General features: G+C 30.3%; 1 long non-coding RNA gene and 1 other non-coding gene across 2 annotated transcripts; both read left to right on the plus strand.

Moving 5' to 3' along the window:
* Window positions 1-113: 113 nt before the first annotated feature.
* On the plus strand, window positions 114-3,446 carry LOC133187245 (uncharacterized). Its single transcript, XR_009721156.1, has 2 exons — window positions 114-802; window positions 967-3,446. It is a non-coding gene; the product is annotated as an uncharacterized LOC133187245 (long non-coding RNA).
* A 1,336-nt stretch (window positions 3,447-4,782) lies between these two features.
* Trnas-aga (transfer RNA serine (anticodon AGA)) lies at window positions 4,783-4,864 on the plus strand. The gene has a single exon. It is a non-coding gene; the product is annotated as a tRNA-Ser (tRNA).
* The last annotated feature ends 4,535 nt before the right edge of the window (window positions 4,865-9,399 follow it).

The following is a 9,399-nucleotide window of genomic DNA, read 5'->3' on the forward strand; positions in this document are numbered from 1 at the left end:
TTTGAGTTGAGTTATTAATACATTTTTTATAAGAAATAATAATTTCTATGATTTTGTTATATTAACATTGTTAGTATTTTTTCTCATGCTCTACTTTGAACCTGATGCTGAAGTTTTCTTATATGTCTTTTGGAGTACATTAATTTTTTATATTTCTCTAAAACTTCTAAAGTCTTTGTATGTCAAATTTGATACAATTCAGCATTTGATAAGGGAGTTTTGCTAGGGTTTCTTCCCATTTTTTGCAAAAGTATAAATTTTATGAACAAATCTTTTTTAGCTAACCTGAGCTGAAAGCTAAAGTGAGCTTTTCTGATCACATTTTGTCTGTAGTCCATCTGTCTGTCCATTCATCCGTCCATCTGTAAACTTTTCACATTATTGACTTCTTCTCCAGATCCACTGCGCCAATTTTAACCAAACTTGCCACAGAGCATCCTTGGGTGAAGGGGATTCAAGTTTGTTCAAATGAAGGGCCACACCCTCATTGAAGGGGAGATAATTCAGACATGGTGAAAATTTGGTGGCATGTTTTAAAAATCTTCCCAAGAACCACTGGGCCAAAAAAGTTGAAACTTATAGGAATTACTTGGGTAGATTTAATTTTATTCAAATGATGGCCTGTGGGGGTAGGTTGGGACCAAAATGGGGGATCAAAGTTTTGCATAGGAATATATAGAAAAAAAAACTTCAAAAATCTTCTTCTCAAGAACAGCAAATCCATGATGAGTCAAATTGATATGGAAACATCTTCAGGTAGTGTAGATTCAAGTTTGTTCAAATGATGACCCCTTGGGGTAGGGTTGGGTCACAGTGGGCAATAAAAGTTTTACGTAAGAATTTATAGAAAAAAAACCTTCAAAAACCTTCTCAAGAACAGCAAAGCCTTGTTTAGTCATATTGATATGGAAGCATCATCAGATAGTGTAGATTCAAGTTTGTTCAAATGATGACCCCTTGGGGCAGGGTGGGGTCACAATGGAGGATCAAAGTTTTACATAAGAATATATAGGAAAAAATCTTTAAAAATCTTCTACTGAAGAACTGCAAAGTCATTTGTTATATTGATATGGAAGCATTCTCAGGTAGTTTAAAATTCCACCCCCCCCCCCCCCCCCTGTAAACTTTTCAATACTGAACTGATTTGTGCTTTTTCCTAGCCGTTGTGCTCAGGTGAGCGAAGTAGCCCATGGGCCTCTTGTTTTTCAAAAGAGATTGACCCAGATATATAATACTGGGATAAATAAAATAGGTACTCCTCAACCTTTTTATATAAAAAACCACACAGAAATACAAAGACATAGTCAAACTTATGAAAGAGTAACGTTTCTTCTATTATGTATGTTAACATTAATTTTCTTGAATTACGATGCCTGACCCTTTCTAAATGGGACTTTGTTGTGGTTATTATTAAATCAATGCTGATTTTGAAGTTTAGACAATATAGTATATGTGGATTAGAACAAAAGTCTGTTTATATAATAAAGATCTCTAATGAGAATCAAATAAGAAATGAAAGAAGGCATGAATATTTTATAGGAATATAGAAAAACATTCATAGCATTTTTTTCATGAACATTAGTCATGAATTGTAACATATTTCACCATTACCTTTAACCCCATTATTGTAAGCTTGAAGATGGAAGGAATGTGAAGTTGAGGTAACTCAGGTGAGCATTAAGGACCATAGGCTTAGTGCTTTCTAAAATATTTTGTCATATCTAGTCATTTTATTTGTACCGATTAATAAATGAAAGTTTATTTTTGTTAATGTTTAAGAATTGAAATGTTAGGGGAGAAAACATGACGTTGATTTATTAGAACAAAAGTAGAAACCAATGAACAAAAAAGTAACTGTATGCGTAATCAAGGAGAGATATAATCCACATAATTTTGAGGTTTGAAAAAATTGAAATTGTTTGTTTTTTGCATAAAAGATCACTGTTTTCAATAATCAATTGATAAATATGTTCCTTGGAGATGAATGGGATAGAAAATACCTAAATTGTACTATTAATTCCATCTCTAATATTGATGTAGTTATGTTAATTAAAAATGATATTAGAAATATTTGAAGAATGTAAATTAAGATAACTACGGTATTCCTATAGTAATTTGTTCTCAAATGAGGAAAAAAATCTTATGTTTTTCATAACTCTTGTTATATATTTTTGATATATTTATTTCATATATGTGTGGAATTTTTGCGATTTGTGCTGTTACTAAAGAGTGTTCTATTTGGATTTGTCATTGGATGTGGACTCGAGTCGTCATTCATGTTATATGTGCTCTCCATGAAATCCCACCAGAAACAAAAGTCCTTCAGGATTCCAGGGATTCATTTGCCAGTAACTTTCACAATTGTAAAACTGGATAAAAATTATAAATTTTCTGCTGTGATTCAATGTTAAAGAAGAGTGTAATAATATATTTATTAGAATTCTTTTTAAAGGATGAATGAGTTATATTTTTTGACACTGTGTATTGTTTGCTATAAACTGCCTTAGAGTATTGTCAGTCATATAAATTTTTTCTGCACAATTGTTACCATGTACCAAGTTTTGATGCTGTATATTTAAGTTTTTGAATCTCATGCTTTTGATCATTCCAAATTCCCTAGCTTATATGTATCACATATGGATTGTTCTTGGAGTTTTTTGCTGATTTATTGAAGATAGATTTGTACCTAGTATATGATGTATATCAATTTTAATGAATTTAGAGACAGGTTGCTAAATACAATGTTATTAACTTACTGCTGAGCAGTTAATTGATCTGATGTATCTAGCAAAGTCATGTCAATTCATTGGAGGATGTTTCCCCCTTCTCAACAGAATCAGTTTGTGAGGATATGATTCTTTGGATAAAGAATTAGTACTATTTGTTTTAAAGAATACTTTTGATGACTTTTTTTAAAACAAAAAATTTCACTGAAATATACAACAAAATAATCATATTCAGTGTCAGATTTCTAAAACGAAATTTGGAGTCTCTTTTTACATGTCTGTTTTAATATAAAGCTTTATCTTTTGTGCGGTCGGTTTAAAATTGCCATTGACATACAGCCCGTCTTGGTATATTTTTTATAGCAGAGAAGCATTGGAACATTTTTAGATGGGACAATAGTGTTTCGCAAACAAATCCCCTTTTTATGCATGTATACAGTTAAGTACATCATTATCCGTACTATGTATCTCTCATTGTCATTTTAAAAATTTTAGGATTTTTTGATGTAAGTTTTCATGCTGTTAAGGATATGGAAGTTAATACACTAATATTTGTGGTCATAATTAAAGTAAGAGCATTGAGCTTTGTTAATCACAAAATAAAAGGGTTGTTGTTTTGTTAAGAATGCAGTTTATTTTATTTAGTGGAAGGTAGCGAATTCTGAAATATTTTTTTGCTCCAATTAAAATATCAGGAATAAAATTAACCTTTGAAATGAACAGTTTTTGCCTGAATTTATTTTCTTCTAAGAAAATCTTTCTTTTTCTGTATGTAATAAATATGCATATAAGATACTTGAATAAATCGACTATATTGTGTTTGCAGATAATGTGCGGTAAATAGTTTCCGTGCTGAATTTCAGTATTTGAAACTGGTTCCCTTCGATAGAATTCAAGACCATCACAACACTGTCTTAACTGGACAAGAAATCACCATCTCCCCCCCCCCCCCCCCGGATCAGAAGTTTTCTTATAGGCCGGGGTGTCTCTGCTCACAATTTATATTATTTAAATGGACTTTTTTGAGTAAAGTAAATTAAATTAGTTATTATAGTGACATGTGTATTGATACAGTAATACAATGTATTTTACAACAGTAAACTTAGTTTCTTACATCCGGCCCAAAGGACCTATATGTCACTGTTAATATTTTAACTATATATATATATATATATATATATATATATATATATATATATATATATATATATATATATATATGACCGAAAACTTTTATTGGCCAAATTGAAAAAGGTGGAGATAAAGAAAGATATCGATCTCTAAGAAATCTATAAACAATACAAATATTAGAACAGGGCATATAAAATGGAGCCCCGGAAATTCCAGAGGTGAGATCAGGTGCCTATAGGAGGAGTAAGCATATTGTAAAATAAACAACTGAAATTTCCGTCGAATAATGCGACGTCCTCTTCAGAATTAGAGATTAGATTCCTACATTTTTTTTTATTTTATTTATTTATTTATTTATTTCTTTTACATTTTTATTGCTTGCGTATTTGAAACGAATACAGCAATTTATCAAAACTTTATGATAATCGTGAAGGCTTCAACTTTTCTATCGTCAACTTCTCTTATTTATAAAGCTATAAATCTTTATCATCTGCATATATTGAGTTTACGACTCCCAGTTGATTTGATACGCAAGAGCATGTTCTACGTATGAACAATTTCTAAAACGAGATGAGATATTGACAAATAGGTTGATGAAAATTTAAGAATATCAGTGTCAAATTGCAAATTTTTGGAACAATTGTTCGAGGTTGTGCCGTCGTTACAAACCATTGCTTACAAAACCATTAACAATTTATTAAAAAATAAGACTTATAATATTTATGGTTTATTCTGAAGGTAGAAAAATATGACGCTTACGAAATGTCTTAAAATTCATTGAAGTACCTAAAGCGGTTTTAATTTTATTGCGCTAGTCCACGAACATTTTGGTAACCCCTCGTATGTATAATAAGGAGGGCATGCATCAGATATATATGTTTATTTCTTATAAGCTATCGTATTTAAACACCATTGTTTTCCATCAGTTGTCGTGGCCGAGTGGTTAAGGCGATAGACTAGAAATCTATTGGGGTCTCCCCGCGCAGGTTCGAATCCTGCCGACAACGTGACTTTTTTTTTTTCTGTGCTACATGTATCTTTGTTCTGGTTTTTTTTTTTTTTTTTTTTTTTTTTTTTTTTTTTTTTTGATTCAGTCCACTGGCAATTTTTTTTTTTTTTTTTAGAAATTGCAGTATAATTACCGCTAAATAATTAATCAAATTCATTTGACATGATTTACCACGTAATACAACTGATTCCCAGAGTGTGATAAGTTACGTTAGGAGCTATGTCACGTTTATAAGTACTGGTGTATGAATTTTTTTTAGGGCGGGAAGTAATTCTGTCTCCAGTCCGACATTTCCCCAGAATTTTAACCTAGAACACTTTAGAGAATAAACAACCAGATTTTCAAACACATTTTATCAGTTATTTTTAAAGATTAATTTAACGAAATGCATTGAAATCTTAAATTGTTTCTTTTGATAAAAATTTCATCTTCCACTCTCTAATCTCTATGTTGATTAGAGAACTGAGTTAATTGTCAAAGGACAGTGTGGTTTGAAAACACTTTATTATTTAGAAGAATCTAAATAAGAATCAATACTCAATTATGATGTTTTTAATATACTTATTGATCACAAAAATAACATTAATTCACAATTTAATATTTAAATATCACAGGATATCACAGGAATCAAATAATCAAAAATGTCCGTAGGATATTGTAACATGAAGAATACAAAATAAAACTTAATTTTTCGTATGAGTTTAAACTCTTAAGCAATTGCTTGGACATAAGTATTTTTTTTTTTTTTTTTTTTTTTTTTTTTTAAGAAAACTTTAAAATCAAATAATTGTTCAAATGTTAGTAACATAAAAACGTACGGCATTTTTACACTATATACTATCATTCCTCACGATAAATTAATGTATTCGATATATAAATAGCAAAATTTTATCTCCCCAACAAAGAAACAAATAATCAAATCAAGGAAAATGTGAAATATTCCAACGATCAGAGTAAAAGGAAAAGCTTTACCAAGAGATTCTTTTAAAAATTAAATATGATCTAACTAATTTAATATAGAAGCGATGGGAAAAGTATCATTTTCAGAAATAAAATATAAAGAAATTAATATTTGGAAAAAAAGCGTTTGGTGAGGAGATCCACACAAATGTTCAATATAATTTGATGAATTAAAATCCACAGGTCACCTCGAAAATTTTACAGAAATTATTATTTTACATATTTTTCAAGGAGAGATATCTCTTGTAATTAAAACTGAATGTACTTGAAGGAATCTGTCTATTCATTTCAATTAGTTCATTTTTTTCTGTTCTTCTCATTTTGTAAAACTTATTTTATCAGCATTATTTTATTTGAATATATACTGAAAATAGCATATATCTTTCTATTATACATCAAATATCTGAAAAACTAGGGGTTTTTTTTATATCATAGACAACTGCTTCTTCAATAAAAATGGAACTCGGTAATTTTCATATCTTGTGATTGGTTTTCAGCCAAATTACTTTGTTGTAAATCACTCTGATTCTACACAAAATACTCTGAAGTTGATATCAAAAGGATGATGGAGTTCCTCATTGACAACATCAGACCAGGTCTTCCAGCAAACTGTTGGAATTCCGATAGGCACTAATTGTGCTACTTCTTTTATAAGTCGACCTGTATTTATATTGATGTGAAGCGGAAGTTTTATTCAAAAACTTCTCTATGAGGAGACGAAAACACTTGATGTGGCCTTCAACTCTACATTCAGTTAAATCGACGACGTTTTATCAATTAACAACAGTAATTTCCATTCAAATGTCGACTCAGTATAGTGAACTCGAAATAAAAGACATCGCATAGATGCCACATCTGTTTCAAATTTGGATGATTTACTGACTATATATAAACGATAAGGACCAACAAATAAATTAACTGTATGACAAACGATGTAAAAATGTATATTTAGGAAAAAATCCGCCCAAATAAAATACACTCGGGTGGTTATATGAATAAATTAACTTTAATTAATTTCCATGATGATTGATTGTTTTAATAAGAAATATGGAGATAACAAACAATATTCAAGCTCAAAGTCCATTCAAACAATACGAATCGGAATTAGAGCAAACATGGACCTCCAAAATCTTTAGAGGTGGGTTCAGATGCCATGGAGGAGTGAGCATGCCCTGCCGACCGGTCACACCCGCCGTGTACTCCTTGTCATGATCGCTATAAATAACGGAAATATCCGTCGACAATTAATTCAGTGCGTAAATAATGGCCTAACAATTAGTATGAAAAACGTCAGTCAACATATGAGTTAATGATAGATTGTATTTGCTGACAAGGACATTGTATCGAATATAGAACCTACGTAATGATGACTTTAAACGACACTGTATTCTTGTTTCATCAAGTTGTTTGTCAATAGCTTGCTTCGTTTAGAAATCGTTCATACGTAGGACATGTTCTTGAGTATCGAATCAACTGAGAGATAAACAACCCCTATGCAGACGATAATGGTATTGTTGCATAAGGGAATTTGACGACTGAAAAGATAAAGTCATCACGTTTATCATAAAGCGCTTTGTTATTAGATTACCATTAACGTCTTTTTCTAGTAAAATATCCAAATATGAAACAGATGTTTCAGACTCTGTGGTATCTTTTATTTCAACCTCACTGAGATATATCGTGTCGACATTTAAATGGAAATAACTATTGCCACGGTAAGAGATTTCTTTTTCTCATTTATAAGATTTTGAACAAATTCTGCTTCATATGAATACAAAAATAGATCTGTCAAAAATCAATATATGTGTACAATCAGAATGTTTTTTAACAAAATAATTTTGCAAATGACCAATGACAAGGTAAATAAATTTACGAATTCCATTTAAAAAAAAAAAAAAAAGTAGCTGTCAATGATGTCAAAAAGTCTGGACTTTAATTTATTGTGGGGAATGGTTGTATACAGAGCTTAAAAGTCATAAGTTTTGATGTTATTGATTTTTTGTAAAATTTGTGATTGCAAATTTTCCAAAAGTTCCTTGAAATTTTTTACGTATCCACATCTGATTTACACCACTTCTCGAATATATTATTGCACAATACTCCTGAAGTTTCTTCTTCACTGTTGTTAATATTTTAGTGAGGAGTATCCGGTAAAGAAAGAGGCTTGGCAGAACATTTAATGGAACCCGCTTTGTATCTTTGTTTGTAAGGATTTTTACGAAGTTTGGGAATCCAATATAAATATGGTAATTCAAATTCATTTTGATTGTTGGGAATATTAAAAATATTCATAACAAACAAGATAAAATATAAAGATATCGAACAGAAATCATGTTTTCCCTAGCTTACATGTATCAACTGTGAATTGTTCTTTTTTTGTGCTTATTTTTTTCTTTTGTTTTTAGTTTTTTCTTTTGTTTTTAGTTTTTTTCTTTTGTTTTAAGTTTTTTTCCTTTTGTTTTTTTTTCTTTTTGTTTTGTTTTGCACCTAGCACTGATTTATTAATTTTATCAAATAAAAGTCAAAATGTATTGTTGTTACTGACTGACTAGACTGAAGCTAGCAGCCAATAACAGCAGCCAATACTGACTGCAGATCTCTGAACTTGAAATAAAAGATATTTTACTAGAAAAAGATGTTAATGATAACCTACCAAAGCGAAATCTTGAACAGAGCCGATGTATATTTGAATTATTAAATAAATTATTAGAAACCGACGAAAATGACCGGAACGCGCAGATATATGGTTGAATCTTTAGATAAATCACTGAAATACTAAAAACTGCCAATATATGATTGAATAATAGGTAATGACTGAAAGATGTGTCTTCGTCAGACATTGAGATTTAGATTCGTACATTTATAATCTTTACATTGCATTTTAAATGAACAAAATAATTTGATGAAATGAGCTTTTTATTAGGAGACGGTTATAGATGCTTGTTAAAGTTAAGTAAATGTTTAGGACTATTGTTATGTTCTAAATTTTGAATTTACCGGGTGGGAGCAAATATAAAATTTAGAACATGACAATTTTCTTACTTTTGTATTTACTCCCACCCGGTAAATTCAAAATTTAGAACATGTTACTATTATAAGAATTTCACGTGCCTTGAAAAACAGTCGAAATATATATGTTTTTTGGTTTAAAGTCTGATAACAGTTGACCCGCCTCACTTCCCAGGGCTAATATACACACAAGAAAGATTTACGTAAAGATACACAATTCATAACAAAAATTCTCTCATTGACAAGCTAAATTTTACAGTATACTACACGTTATATACACGTATATATGTATATTATTCACTTTTGAAGATATGGATCTGGTTAGGTATTGGTTGATCGAGGCTGAAGATATAAATCTTGGAAAAGATAGTTTTCACCAAGTCAGAGAGGACTATTTGAAAGAGAATTTTTTTCTACTGAAACTTTGGCTCTTGAATGAAATATATGGAGGTAACGGACAGTATTCAAGCTCAAAAGTCTAGTGAAAGGAATTCTAATGCGTAATTGTGAAATGAATTTTTTTTAATTTGAGGGGAAAAATCGGATTATAATTTTTCTTAATAA

Source organism: Saccostrea echinata, unplaced genomic scaffold (assembly GCF_033153115.1).
Source record: "Saccostrea echinata isolate AGI-Se365-2 ecotype Australia unplaced genomic scaffold, CSIRO_AGI_Sech_v1 ptg000014l, whole genome shotgun sequence".
Lineage (NCBI taxonomy): Eukaryota > Metazoa > Mollusca > Bivalvia > Ostreida > Ostreidae > Saccostrea > Saccostrea echinata.